This window comes from Elephas maximus, chromosome 23, assembly GCF_024166365.1.
Source record: "Elephas maximus indicus isolate mEleMax1 chromosome 23, mEleMax1 primary haplotype, whole genome shotgun sequence".
NCBI lineage: Eukaryota > Metazoa > Chordata > Mammalia > Proboscidea > Elephantidae > Elephas > Elephas maximus.
In genome coordinates, this window is record NC_064841.1 from 15,815,298 (window position 1) to 15,827,318 (window position 12,021).

Genomic DNA, 12,021 nt, shown 5'->3' on the forward strand with positions numbered 1-12,021 from the left:
CATATGATGTGATTGAAAATACCATGGCTTGGGTCAGGCACACCTTAGTCTTCAGGGTGACATCTTTGCTCTTCAACACTTTGAAGAGGTCCTTTGCAGCAGATTTACCCAATGCAATGCGTCTTTTGATTTCTTGACTGCTGCTTCCATAGCTGTTGATTGTGGATCCAAGTAAAATGAAATCCTTGACAACTTCAATCTTTTCTCCCTTTATCATAATGTTGCTCATTGGTCCAGTTGTGAGGATTTTTTGTTTTCTTTATGTTCAGGCTCAGTCCATACTGAAGGCTGTGGTCTTTGATCTTCATTAGTAAGTGCTTCAAGTCCTCTTCACTTTCAGCAAGCAAGGTTGTGTCATCTGCATAACGCAGGTTGCTAATGAGTCTTCCTCCAATCCTGATGCCCTGTTCTTCTTCATAAAGTCCAGCTTCTCGGATTATTTGTTCAGCATACAGATTAAACAGGAATGGTGAAAGAATACAACCCTGATGCACACCTTTCCTGACTTTAAACCAATCAGTATCCCCTTGTTCTGTCCAAGCAACTGCCTCTTGATCTATGTAAAGGTTCCTCATGAGCACAATTAAGTGTTCTGGAACCTTCCTTCTACTGATGTTCAAATTCTCAGACCTCAAGAAAGAATGTCATTTTTTTGAATCAGATTTTTGTATCTTTAAGTCTAAGTTTCTCACAGCCTTTAAAATTAAGCAAATAGGAGAAATACAATTTTGGGAAGAATTTCTTTTAATAGAAGCCCTGGTAGCACAGTGGTTAAGGTGCTCAGCTGCTAACTGAAAGGTCAGTGGTTCGAATCCACCAGTTGCTCCACAGAAGAAAGATGTGGCAGTCTGCTTCCATGAAAGATTACAGCTTTGGAAACCCTATGGAGCAGGCAGTTCTACTCTGTCCTATAGGGTCAATGTGAGTGGGAATCACCTCGATGGCAATGGGTTTGGATTTTTGGTTCCTTTTAAGAAGAAATGGTTGGCTGCAAAGTTTCTCGAATAAAAATTATAGCCCTGTTATCTTGGAGGGAATAATATTTTCTCAGGAACCTGCAGTGTGGGCTTTGGTGGGATGTAAAAAATGAAGGAAATAAGATTGTTTATTTACAATGAAACTTGCAGATCAAAGCAGAGGGGATAATTACACAGTCACCGGAAAGACAAGAGTCTTGGGTGTCCCCAGACAGACTGAATCACCATGTATAAAAAAAGATAATGTCAACTAGACTAGCAGGTTGCCTCCAGAGTATTTTCCCTTCAGAGGAGCCCTAGTGTTGCTATGAATGCAGAGGTGTGGCCAGTGGACTTTCAAGGTTTTCGTTGTTTGCTTGTTAGTTTAAATGAAGGCCATCCCTATTCTGAGTCCCAAGTGAGTGTTTCTGCTTGGTCTGATTCCTTATCAACAAAGGGCCTTCTCCTAATTTGGTTGCTCGCCTAGAGGGGAAAAATACACCAATTATACAGAAGTGGGTTCTTTTGGATTTCCGTGATAGAGGTTAATACTTATGGTGAGCTAATTAAGTGGCTTCTGATGGTGTTTGGCTTCAGGCTGGTAAGGTGCTCATGCTGATGAAGTAGACATTCCAGCCTCTGAGAGAGTGTTTACGTAATCCATGAACAAGCTGGCGGCTTTAGTCATCTAATGCTGCCATAACGGAAATACCACCGGTGGATGGCTTTAACAAAGAGAAATTTATTTTCTCACAGTCTAGAGGTTACAAGTCCAAATTCAGGGCACCAGCTCCAGGGGACGGCTTTCTCTCTCTGTCAGCTCTGGAGGAAGGTCCTTGTCCTCAATCTTCCCCTGGTTAAGGAGCTTCTCAGGCGCAGGGACCCTGTGTTCAAAGGGCGCGTTCTGCTCCTGGTGCTTTCTTGGTGGCATGAGGCCCCCCGTCTCTCTGCTTGCTTCTATCTTTTATATCTCAAGAGATTGCCTCAGAAGAAATCTAATCCTGTGGGTTGAGTCCTGCCTCACTAACACAACTGCTGCCCATCCTCCCTCGTTAACATCAAAGTGGCGGGATTTACAACATATAGGAAAATCACAGAATACTGGGAATCATGGCCAAACCAAGTTGAGACACACATTTTTGGGGGGGCCATAATTCAATCCATGACACTGGCTTTCTGGTATCTTCTTCCAGCTCAGATTCATTTTAGAAACCATGAACTTTGCTCAGACCTTATTACTCCTGACTGAGCGGAGTCCTGGACATATAAAACGTTCACCTGTCCCAGGGTGTAGGAGCCCAATAAAGCTCCAGCCAGTCTCTGCTTCAAGAACTAAACTTGGCTACTTTGTGCACGCTCACTCACTCTCTCTGGCTTAAGTAAAAATGGGATTTGTACACAAATTACAAAGTCAGACTTTCACCTCTGTGGTGAAGAAACGAACAAAGAAACTTCAAAAGATTTGAAGAAAAGCGTGGATGTTTGTTGAATTTTCTTAATGGGGCGGCACAGTAATTACACATGGTGCAATCATACAGCAACGCCTCCCCCCCCAAAAAAATCTGTTAGCAACTCTCCTTCTCCACATTTTCATACTTGGACCAGCTGTTTAAAAATCAATCTTTCATCTCTCCTCCTCCTCCTCTCTTTCTGCAGGGGGTCCTTTCACCCACATCCCCTACCTTTCACAGCCCTCAGCCCAAGCCCTATCCCTTTCAAATTGCCACCTGACTTCTTACTTGCCCTTCCCCCACAAGGGCTTTCTGTCTTGTCTCTTAAGTACTTTTCCCTGCTGAACGATTCCCCTGAGATTCTGGAGAATAGAACCTTCCAGCTCAGTACAGTAGTGGAAACAAAAGACCTCTTTGGAAAGATAGTTTTTGAAATAATGTATCAATCATTTTTGTTTTAAAAATAAGGAAGTATCAAATGGATGATTTCCTATTTTAGCACAGGCACAAATTCTTTAAAAATGTAAAAATAACATATTGAGAGAAAATGTTGATTTAAACCTTTAAATTTGGTAATAAATGACCCTTTCACAGGTAAAAAAAAAAAAAAAAGAAGGGGGGCTTTGAAAAGAATTCCAAAGGTTATTTGAAAATGGTTGATCATGAAGGGATATTTAAAAGAACTGTTTTTATTTTTGACATTACAGAGCCGATTGCTAGAAAAGTGTTCCCCTTAATCTGAGGTCATTACCAAGGTCACTGTGTTTTGTTTTTACGTACTTTATTCTAACGGAAAATCACCTAGCTAGACTTGACCCAACTCCTTCATTTACTAGTTATGTGATGCCAGGCAACTCATTAAGTTTTTTTGAACCTCGCTTTCTTCATTTGTAAGATAGGGTTAATAATTGCCCTGTTATGGAGAATAAAGGATATAATTAATATGTGTGTGAAGAAAAAAAAAATGTGTGTGCTAAGGGGAAAATTTTAACAATTGCCACCACAATTTTTCCTGAGCAAGTTAAGGGACAGTTGTGTATATGCTTGAACATAAGGTGAGAATTTGTTTTTATCCCCCAAATTATTTCTCTCTCCAAAAAACATAGAAACCTTAAATTTTTAGACTCATAGGGTCGCTATGAGTCCAAATCGACTCAACAGCATTTTTTTTTTTTTTTTAAATTGGGCATTCTTTCAATAATTTCGTGTTGAACAACAAAAAACTGTTTGGGGAGGATTCGCCTGAAACAGCCTCAATCAATGTAAATTTCAATCGTTTATAAAGGTCACACAAGAGAACTGGATACAGAAAAGGAGGCAAAGAAATTTAGCTCAGCTGTAGTCATTGTCCCAGAGTACAGCCTCTCAATCGCAAGTGTTGAATGTCCTTGTAAATAAGTCTTAAAGGTCACTTTAAAAAGCAATAAAGTAAGTGGTTACATTATGGAGAACGTAAATAGCAAGTGAGGACTTCCGACGTAAGATAAAGTATCAGCAAAAGCAGCCTGATTGGATTTAAAAAGGCTCTATTTCAAACTGGTTAGAAAGACATGAACTTGTGCCCTGGAAAACTGTGTTAGATGACTCAACAATGACTCCATTGATGGCAAAGACACCCATGTCAAATGTGAAGAATGCTCGTGAACTGTGGAAGTGGGAAGAAGGGGAGCTGCATTTCAAAAAGCGAAGTATTTTTTTTTTTTATATATATAATACGTGATTTCAAGTATGATTGTGTAATTAAACTGATAAACTCAATATTATAAGAAGACATTTTATTACTTCATCTATATCTCAACATTTACATATTCAAGTTGGCCAAAGAACTTTTTAAGGGTACCTCCCTGGGTGGTGCAAATGTTCAAAGAGTTCAGCAGCTTGCCAAAAGACTGGAGCTTCTGGTCCATCTAGAGGCACCTGGAGAGGATCTGCTTCTGAAAAATCAGCCACTGAAAGCCCTGTGCAGCACAATTCTCCGACACACATGAGGTCATCATGAGCCAGAGTATACTCAATGGCAACTGTTTTCTTTTTTTTTTTTTACTTTCTTGGACTCCTTATATTCAGGCATTTATGGTATCTTGCTGAGAAGTTTGAAGGAGAACTTATGACTCTGGAGATAGGAAGATAGAAATTTGCCTTGCTCCTGAGAGAAGGAGGCAGGGGGAGAAGGCAGGAGAGGCTGGAACTACCTGAAGATTTGGGGTAAGAATCTCCATGGCGAGAAAGGCCAGAGCATACTCCCAGCAATAAAGAGACTGAAGGGTGATGGAGCAACAGAGATGAATATGTTCATCTGAGATTATCTGTATGGCCGTGTCTTAGGTCCCTTTCAAGTCTCCCATGACCCCCAAATTTTCAGAAAATTTGGCACACTTTCAGATGGTTTGTGTGAGCAGATGTTTTTTGTAGAACTTAAGAAAAGGTATGCTTTATATCTGAATTGACGCTGTGGAACTGAGGTACAAGGAGCTTGGAGGCTAAAGTGACCTTAAACCCATTGCCCATTCCTTTTGAGTCAATTCTGACTCATGGCGCCCAAACATGACAGAGTGGAACTGCCCCCTAGGCTTTCTGAGGGGCACGTGGTAGATTTGAACTGCCGACCTTTTGGTTAGCACCTGTAGCACTTAACTACTTCGCCACCAGGGTTTCGGAAGTGACCTTAAGAATATCAAATGGGGACTTGGGAGCACTAAAGCACTTTATAAAGTTAAAATATTATTATGTTTATTATTATCTTGTGCATTAACTTGTATCAAAAATTTATGTCTGATATAAATACTATGGGGTATTTTAAGTGTCCAATTTTATAACAATTTTTAAAATAAATTTATGTTTGAGACCTCTTGGGTATTTTTAGAACTCAGATTAATTTTATCTTATCTCATTTGAACTCTTTTCAAAGAAAGAATATTTGAGTTATCAGTCAATTGTTGAAGTAGTAGTGTATTTTATGGAATAAAGATAGAATGTTGCATTTTAATTGAAGACAAACCTGTGGCTGAGATTTTCTTCACTTAGTTTTATGTCGTAATTGTTTAAAAAAAATTTTTTTAATTTTATTGAAGTGAAATTGACATAACATACAATTAACCATTTTCAAGTGACCAACTCAGTTCCATTTAGTACATTCACAATGCTGTTCAAAACAACACCTCTATCTAGTCCCAAAACATTGTCATCATGGGAAATGAAACCCCATACCCATTAAGCAGTTTCTCTCCATTGCCCCGTTACCCCAATCTGTTTCTGTTTCTACGACTTTACCTAGTTTAGGCATTTCATAAGGCACTCTGGTGGCACCAGTTGTTTAACATTAGGCTGCTAACCGAAAGGTTGGCTGTTTGAACCCATCAGCCCGCTCCGTGAGAGAAAGATATTCCGTAAAGCTTACGGCCTTGGAAACCGTACAGGGCACTTCTACTCTGTCCTATAGGGTTGCTATAGAGTCACTATGAGTCGGAATTGACTCAATGGCACGCACCAATAACAACAGATATTTCACGTAAATGGAATCATACAACAAGTGGCCTTTCATATGTGAAATCTTTAACTTGGCATAATGTCTTCAAGGTTCATTCACGTCCTAGCTTGTAATCGGCACTTGATTCCTTTGTATGGCTGAATAATATTCCATTGTTTGTTTATCCATTCATGTGTTGATTGATGTTTGGGCTATTTCCACCTTTTGACTATTGTGAATAGTATTGTTATGAACATTCATATACATGTATTTGTTTGAATTTCTGTTTTCTTTCACTTAAAAATTTTTTTTTTTCACTTAGTTTTTATATTAGCTTAATCGGCTTTTGCTAGAGCCTAATTTAGTTCAAGCTTGTTTTTCTGTGTACAAGTTTGTAATTTAGCTATTATACCTTCATTTCACGTAGAGCTATGTTAGAAATTCAACTGCATTATTTATTTTACCAGGGAGCTTTTCTCAGGAATGTAAATACTAGCAGTGGTGCCATATAGTGGCTCATATGGAAGCTTCAGACAAGACCTTTAGGAAAATTACTTTTCAAAGTTACTGGAAAAAGAGTTAGGCATCAAGAATCATAACTTCCTAGAAATCAAGAAGATGGAATTAAAACATTTTCTGATTTTATTCTAAAATAATTTCCTTTATGTATTTCTGGTTTCCATAACAATAAAAAAAGCTTTAATCATTTTCGATAAATGAAAGTGGCATTTTGTAAGCTTTCGGTAAGAAAAGCAGTTTTATGAAGTTGCTTCTGTTAGCAGGTATGGTCAAATTAATCAATCTTGTTTAAGCCAATTTAGTTCTTAAATAGTTCTGAACATATATCTGTTTTGAAAATGTACATCTAACTCATGAAGGACACAATCGTAAAGAAAAAAAAATTCAGTTAAAAGATGAGTATGCTTTCCAGTTTCGTGCCATTTCTTTAGTCACAAAGGGCTCTTACTGTGACTCCTATGTCTCTTATTATCATGGATCTATTCCTGTAAATCTTGTAGTAGTTATTTTCTATAAAAAGAATTTGAGGCCTAACTGCTGATATATAATTACAGTCGTATTATTATGTTTCTTGGTATAATCCACTATAATCAAAGTTGTATACTCACTGATTATATGTCCAATTGTTCTACCAACCATGAAACAGTTGCTAGAAATGTTCTTGAGAACCAATTTTCCCCTTCTTAGCAGTCCTTCATGAAATCTGCTTCTGCATTTGCTATGAACTCTTAAAGACCTTGTCCCTAAGATACTCATTATATTCCATATAAGATTTCATGTGAGGAACTTCTTTGACATTTTACCTTTGAGGGCCCCAACTTTCTATACCAACAGAGAAGAATGAGAAGTCCAAGAGAATCAACCACAGAGAAGTAACTAAATAAATAATTTTAAGGAAAATTGTCCTTGGCCAGTCTTGCTTACAATCTTTTCAATTCTCACACTGAAAGGCTCTTTTGTTTGTCTACAAGGGCTCTACTTTGTCCTTGGGCTTTGAGTAGCATCAGTGATGACAGGTACAGATGCTGTGTACCCCACTTCCTGTGCCCGTGGCAGACACTGTTAGTTAATCTAGGTATTCTTACCTAATGTGACCTCAAGATCCTTGTCAATACAAAGTTTCAGGCAGCCACAATCACTCATTATCAGCTTACATGATGAAACCCATCTGTCATCATTAGGGTAGAGAATATGACTAACAATTGCCCCCCAAAACACTTTTATTGAGGCTTGTGTAAAGATACTGAAACCTGTTTGTCAGATTTTACATGACATCATGCTGTGAAGATCGGCTTTTATGAGAGCAGCTTAGCTGTTGTGAAAGAACAGTGGTCTGAGTACAAGTTCAGACTTTGACTCCCAGGTGTCACTGCACAATTCACCTTCATTCTTTTGTCCTGTTTCCCCCTTTTGTAAAGCGAGAATTATAATGCATCTTTCAGGTCTGCAGTTAAGTTCTAACATGATAATGGATGTGAAAACCCTTTGTGAAGTGCCTGATGGTATGTATGCACGCACACTTATTTCCACATTTTCCTTGGAAGACTGTGAGGCAGGCTGGTGTCTTATTTACCTGTATATGTTAAACCCCTGGTGTAGGAAGGGCTGACAGTCATGCCAGCAAATCTGAGCCAGGGCACAGGGGAGTGGTGTCTATTTTTACTATGCATCAGGGATCCAGGAAGGGCTGACCCAGGAGCAACCAGGCTGATGGGTGTATTCTTATAGTACTGAGGCTTTAGATTCTGAGGTAAGTGGTACCAAGAGACTTGAGTTTAGTTAAAGACTCAAGAAAGCAGAAGTGGGATCCAGCTTTGGAGGCTGGCTGAGAACACATGGGAATCAGGCCTGGCTCACTTGATAGGGATGTCAGATTGTATTCCCTCTCAGGAGTCCCAGTGGAAAGCTACAACATACAGAGCAACCCATGCTGAGGACAGTGAGGCCTCCAGATCCAGGAGCCCCTGTGAGGCATGTGACTCTATTCTAGGGGTCGACATGACTGATGCTGTTATCTGCTTACTATCTAGACAGGGCTGCAGTCAAACAGGCCACTTACCCCCAGTAGGCAGCTGAAACAGGTGAGCCTGTTAGACGTCAAAGAGATGGAAATGTTCCCTCCCCTGCCACTCCTCCTTTCCTCTTTCTCCTCTCCCCCTTTCTTCTAGAATGTTTTAAGAGAATACCTAACTAAAGATTAGGCAAGTCTTCTGTCTCTCTGCTAGGCCTCTAAATAATAAATTCTTTTTATAAGGCAGTGAATAAAAGGTTCAAAGTGCCAAAAGATATTCAAATCAAGTTTTGATAGAAGTCAAGCTTTTGAATAAATTGATTCATTTTCTATTCAGGAAAATGTGAGGTAATAGTCAAATGTTGCTTCATTGTTTGCTCAGCCCTGACAGGTGAGGGCTTGCTCTTTCAGCTGTTTCAAAAATCTGAACAAAAAGACATTTTAGGAAGGAGAGACCCAAACAAAGTCATCCGTGGTCAAAGTCTGTGGCACAACCTGGTCACTCTTTCTCCTCTTCTCTCTTTTATACCCAAAAGGGATATCTGGCAGTGTGGACATCACCTACAACTTCCCACTTCTTGTTTGGGGCACAGAAGAGGCCAGCTTCATCTGCTCTCTGACAGATTCATAAAATCGTCAGTATGGACAATTGCTCCGACAAAGAGTAAGCAATGAAGCTCAGAGAGCATTGCACGCTTTTGTTTTCTTGCCCTTATTTTAATTTATGTAAATTACCTCATGGGAATAGGCACGTCAGATTTTTCTGGAGAGTGGGCACGAATTATGTGTGCTCAGAGTATCCAGCACGCTCTCTGTACATTTTGCAGGATTAACGAGAGGCCCCTTTGCGTGGAGTTTAAGTGCTAATCCGAAAATGAAGTAGTACACAGGATCCCAGTGTGACCATCTGATGACAGTTGTTTTGCTGGATAGGGTGGGTGAGTGTATACGGAATGGGGTTGTAGGCTCTTGGAGGCACAATTTGAGAGCCACTGGCTTTGGGCAAGGGCTCACCAGCAGATTCAGGAGGAAGAGCTAAGAAGGGAAAGTGGATGAGATAGATTTCAGCTCAATTTGGGAAAAAAAGAAAAACAGAAATAACAACAACAACAACAAAATAATATGCTCATTTAGAGCTGTAAAACAATGAAAGAGGTTGTTTCATGAAGCAGTGAACTTCCTGACGTTGGAAGCATTGAAGGGGTGTTTGCCAATTATTAGAGACATGGCAAGAGTTTCCTCTTTCAGGCGGTGCTTTGGCTCAGATGACGTCTGGCTGTTCACTATAATTTTAACATGCATGGATTCTCTGGTTCTGGATGACATATTAGCAGGGTGCAGAGACCTCAGCAGCTGAAATATTGAGAAGTAGCTGAGGAAAACAATATTGATTGTGTAGAGGGTATGATTATATAAATTATGACTATAGGTTCCAGCTCTAGTCACAACAATTTATCAATACCAACATATGAAAGCCACCTACTGTCAGTGAGGGTCCCCTCATCTTTCTAGCATCAATATATTAAAAAAAAAAACAAAACCCTTTGCTGTCAAGTCAATTCCCACTCATAGCAACCCTATAGGACAGAGTAGAACTGCCCCATAGAGTTTACAAGGAGCACCTGGTGGATTCAAGCTGCCGACTTTTTGGTTAGCAAACATAGCTTTTAACCAGTAGGCCACCAGGGTTTCCCTCAACATATTAAAAACAAAAACAAAATTTTTTTTTTTGTTTTTAATGTGTTAGGTCAGCCTAATTTGCATATAGCCAATCATAGCAAGGATGCGAAGAGCAGTACTCCTAGGTGAACCAATCACAGGAGGTAGAACCTCACTACAGAGAAAAGAACCAGGTGTCCATGCCGTTGCTCTCTTCTCCCCATTCTTAAACATTGCATCCCTGGTTAGAGGCTCTGGATTGTACTTGACTCTGACCATGCGATTTGATCCCCAATGACAGCCTAGGCAGCTTCCACAGAGAGAGAGAGCATCCATTCCAAGAAGGTGACCAATGGACCAGTGCTGCTACTTACCTACAGGTTCAGGTGCTGCAGTACTCTATCCCACCCTAAATGAATTTGTTACACTTACCACATCAAAGTTGTGGATGTAACACTGTTTACTGTCCACCTCAGACCCACCAGGAACTTCAATATCTTAGTACTTTGAGGTTGTTTCCAGAGGCTCCCCACCCCCCTCCACACACAAGCACATTCCAGGGTTGGACTCTTCTGGCAATTAAAGTCCCCAGTGGTTATACTAATCAAGGCAAGACGTGCTCACCCCTAGACCATCATTGATGTCTTTACTTAGTCCCATTCTGACAGATTCTGACCATGGCAGGACAAGACAGTGGGCATTAAGAGCTTTCATCATGCCAGTGGGGATGGTATAGGATAGTATTGGATTTGACTTTAGGTTAAATATTTAGTGAGCACTGGGTCTTTGTGTATCTTGAAAGTACAAGCCCTGCACACTGCTATAGCCTTACCCTGAGGGACTGATCAAGGTCAGTACCATTTCTGCCTCAATTTTCTGTTTGGCACTGCAGTTCTCCATGGAACTATACAGCCCAGAACAGCCCTTACACCTGGCCAGTAAGGGCCCCGCCCTTGCTCCAGGATTTTGGAGGGCCTGCAGATTGCAAATATCAAATTGCAAAGACTATGAGAAGGTTGTTTGAAAGTTTGGTAACTGATAGAGCAAATGGGAATTTTAACAGTGAGATTTAGGAGCTGAACTGGGTGCCTATTCAGGCCAGAGAATGCAGGGGCTGAGAACCCTGGCGCGTGAGTGTGTTGGTGGTAGGGAGGGGGGCCCTGGGAAACCAGACAAGCAGTAGCTATTCTTATTACTCAAAGTGGCATCTAAGCAAACTGAGTTCCCTAGATAACCTGTGTCTCTTTTGGGAGGCGCTGGAAATTCTGAGAGGGAAATGTGCAGTGTGGGAAAAAGAACCTGTCTCCTTCAGTGTTCTGGGGAGCTTGTCTGGGTCATTACTTAGCCCTGGTTCAGACAGGCCCTTTCGTTGGCCAGGTGACTAGGCCTGGGTCAGATTCTACCCCAGCAGATCTCTGGTGGCCATCAGGTCTCTAATATCCAGGAAACTGGGTGGAGAGGGGATGCCCTGGAGAAGAACACAGAGTCTCGTACTGTATTTTTGCCATTCCCTATGCAGGCGCATGTGAGGAGGACTGAATCCTGTTTCTGAGGCCCTGGTCATGGTTGGAAATCTGACTCCCAATAAACTGATCACCTGGAAGAATGATGCCACTGCCCCTTCTTCTGGGTTTGAGTTGTTACTGCCTGAGACCTTCTACTGCTATGCCTCCCTTCCCAGGAACACTCGCCACCATGTTGGGTCACCTTGGGTAACTTGTCAGCCTAAGCTAAACCCCAGTTTGCCTTGGGATAAGTTAAATCAATTCCCCCTTAGGCCTGTTTCCTCCCAGGCTTGGTTCCCTTATGGAAAAAAGCACAATTTCAGGAGATTCACAGACCGGGTGAAAATTCTGGCTTGATCACTTATTGACTGCGCGACCTTAGCAAAGTTATTTAACTAACATTTCTGAGCCTCAGTTTCTACAGCTGTAAAATGGGGAGAGTGATACTCACTCT

General features: G+C 40.8%; 1 long non-coding RNA gene across 1 annotated transcript in view; it reads left to right on the plus strand.

The window, feature by feature from the left end:
* LOC126066291 (uncharacterized) overlaps positions 1-12,021 on the plus strand; it is a 146,070-nt gene that overhangs the window by 72,270 nt on the left and 61,779 nt on the right. The window contains exon 2 of the long non-coding RNA XR_007515053.1: positions 8,940-9,067. This is a non-coding gene — a long non-coding RNA (uncharacterized LOC126066291). The remainder of the gene's footprint in view (positions 1-8,939; positions 9,068-12,021) is intronic.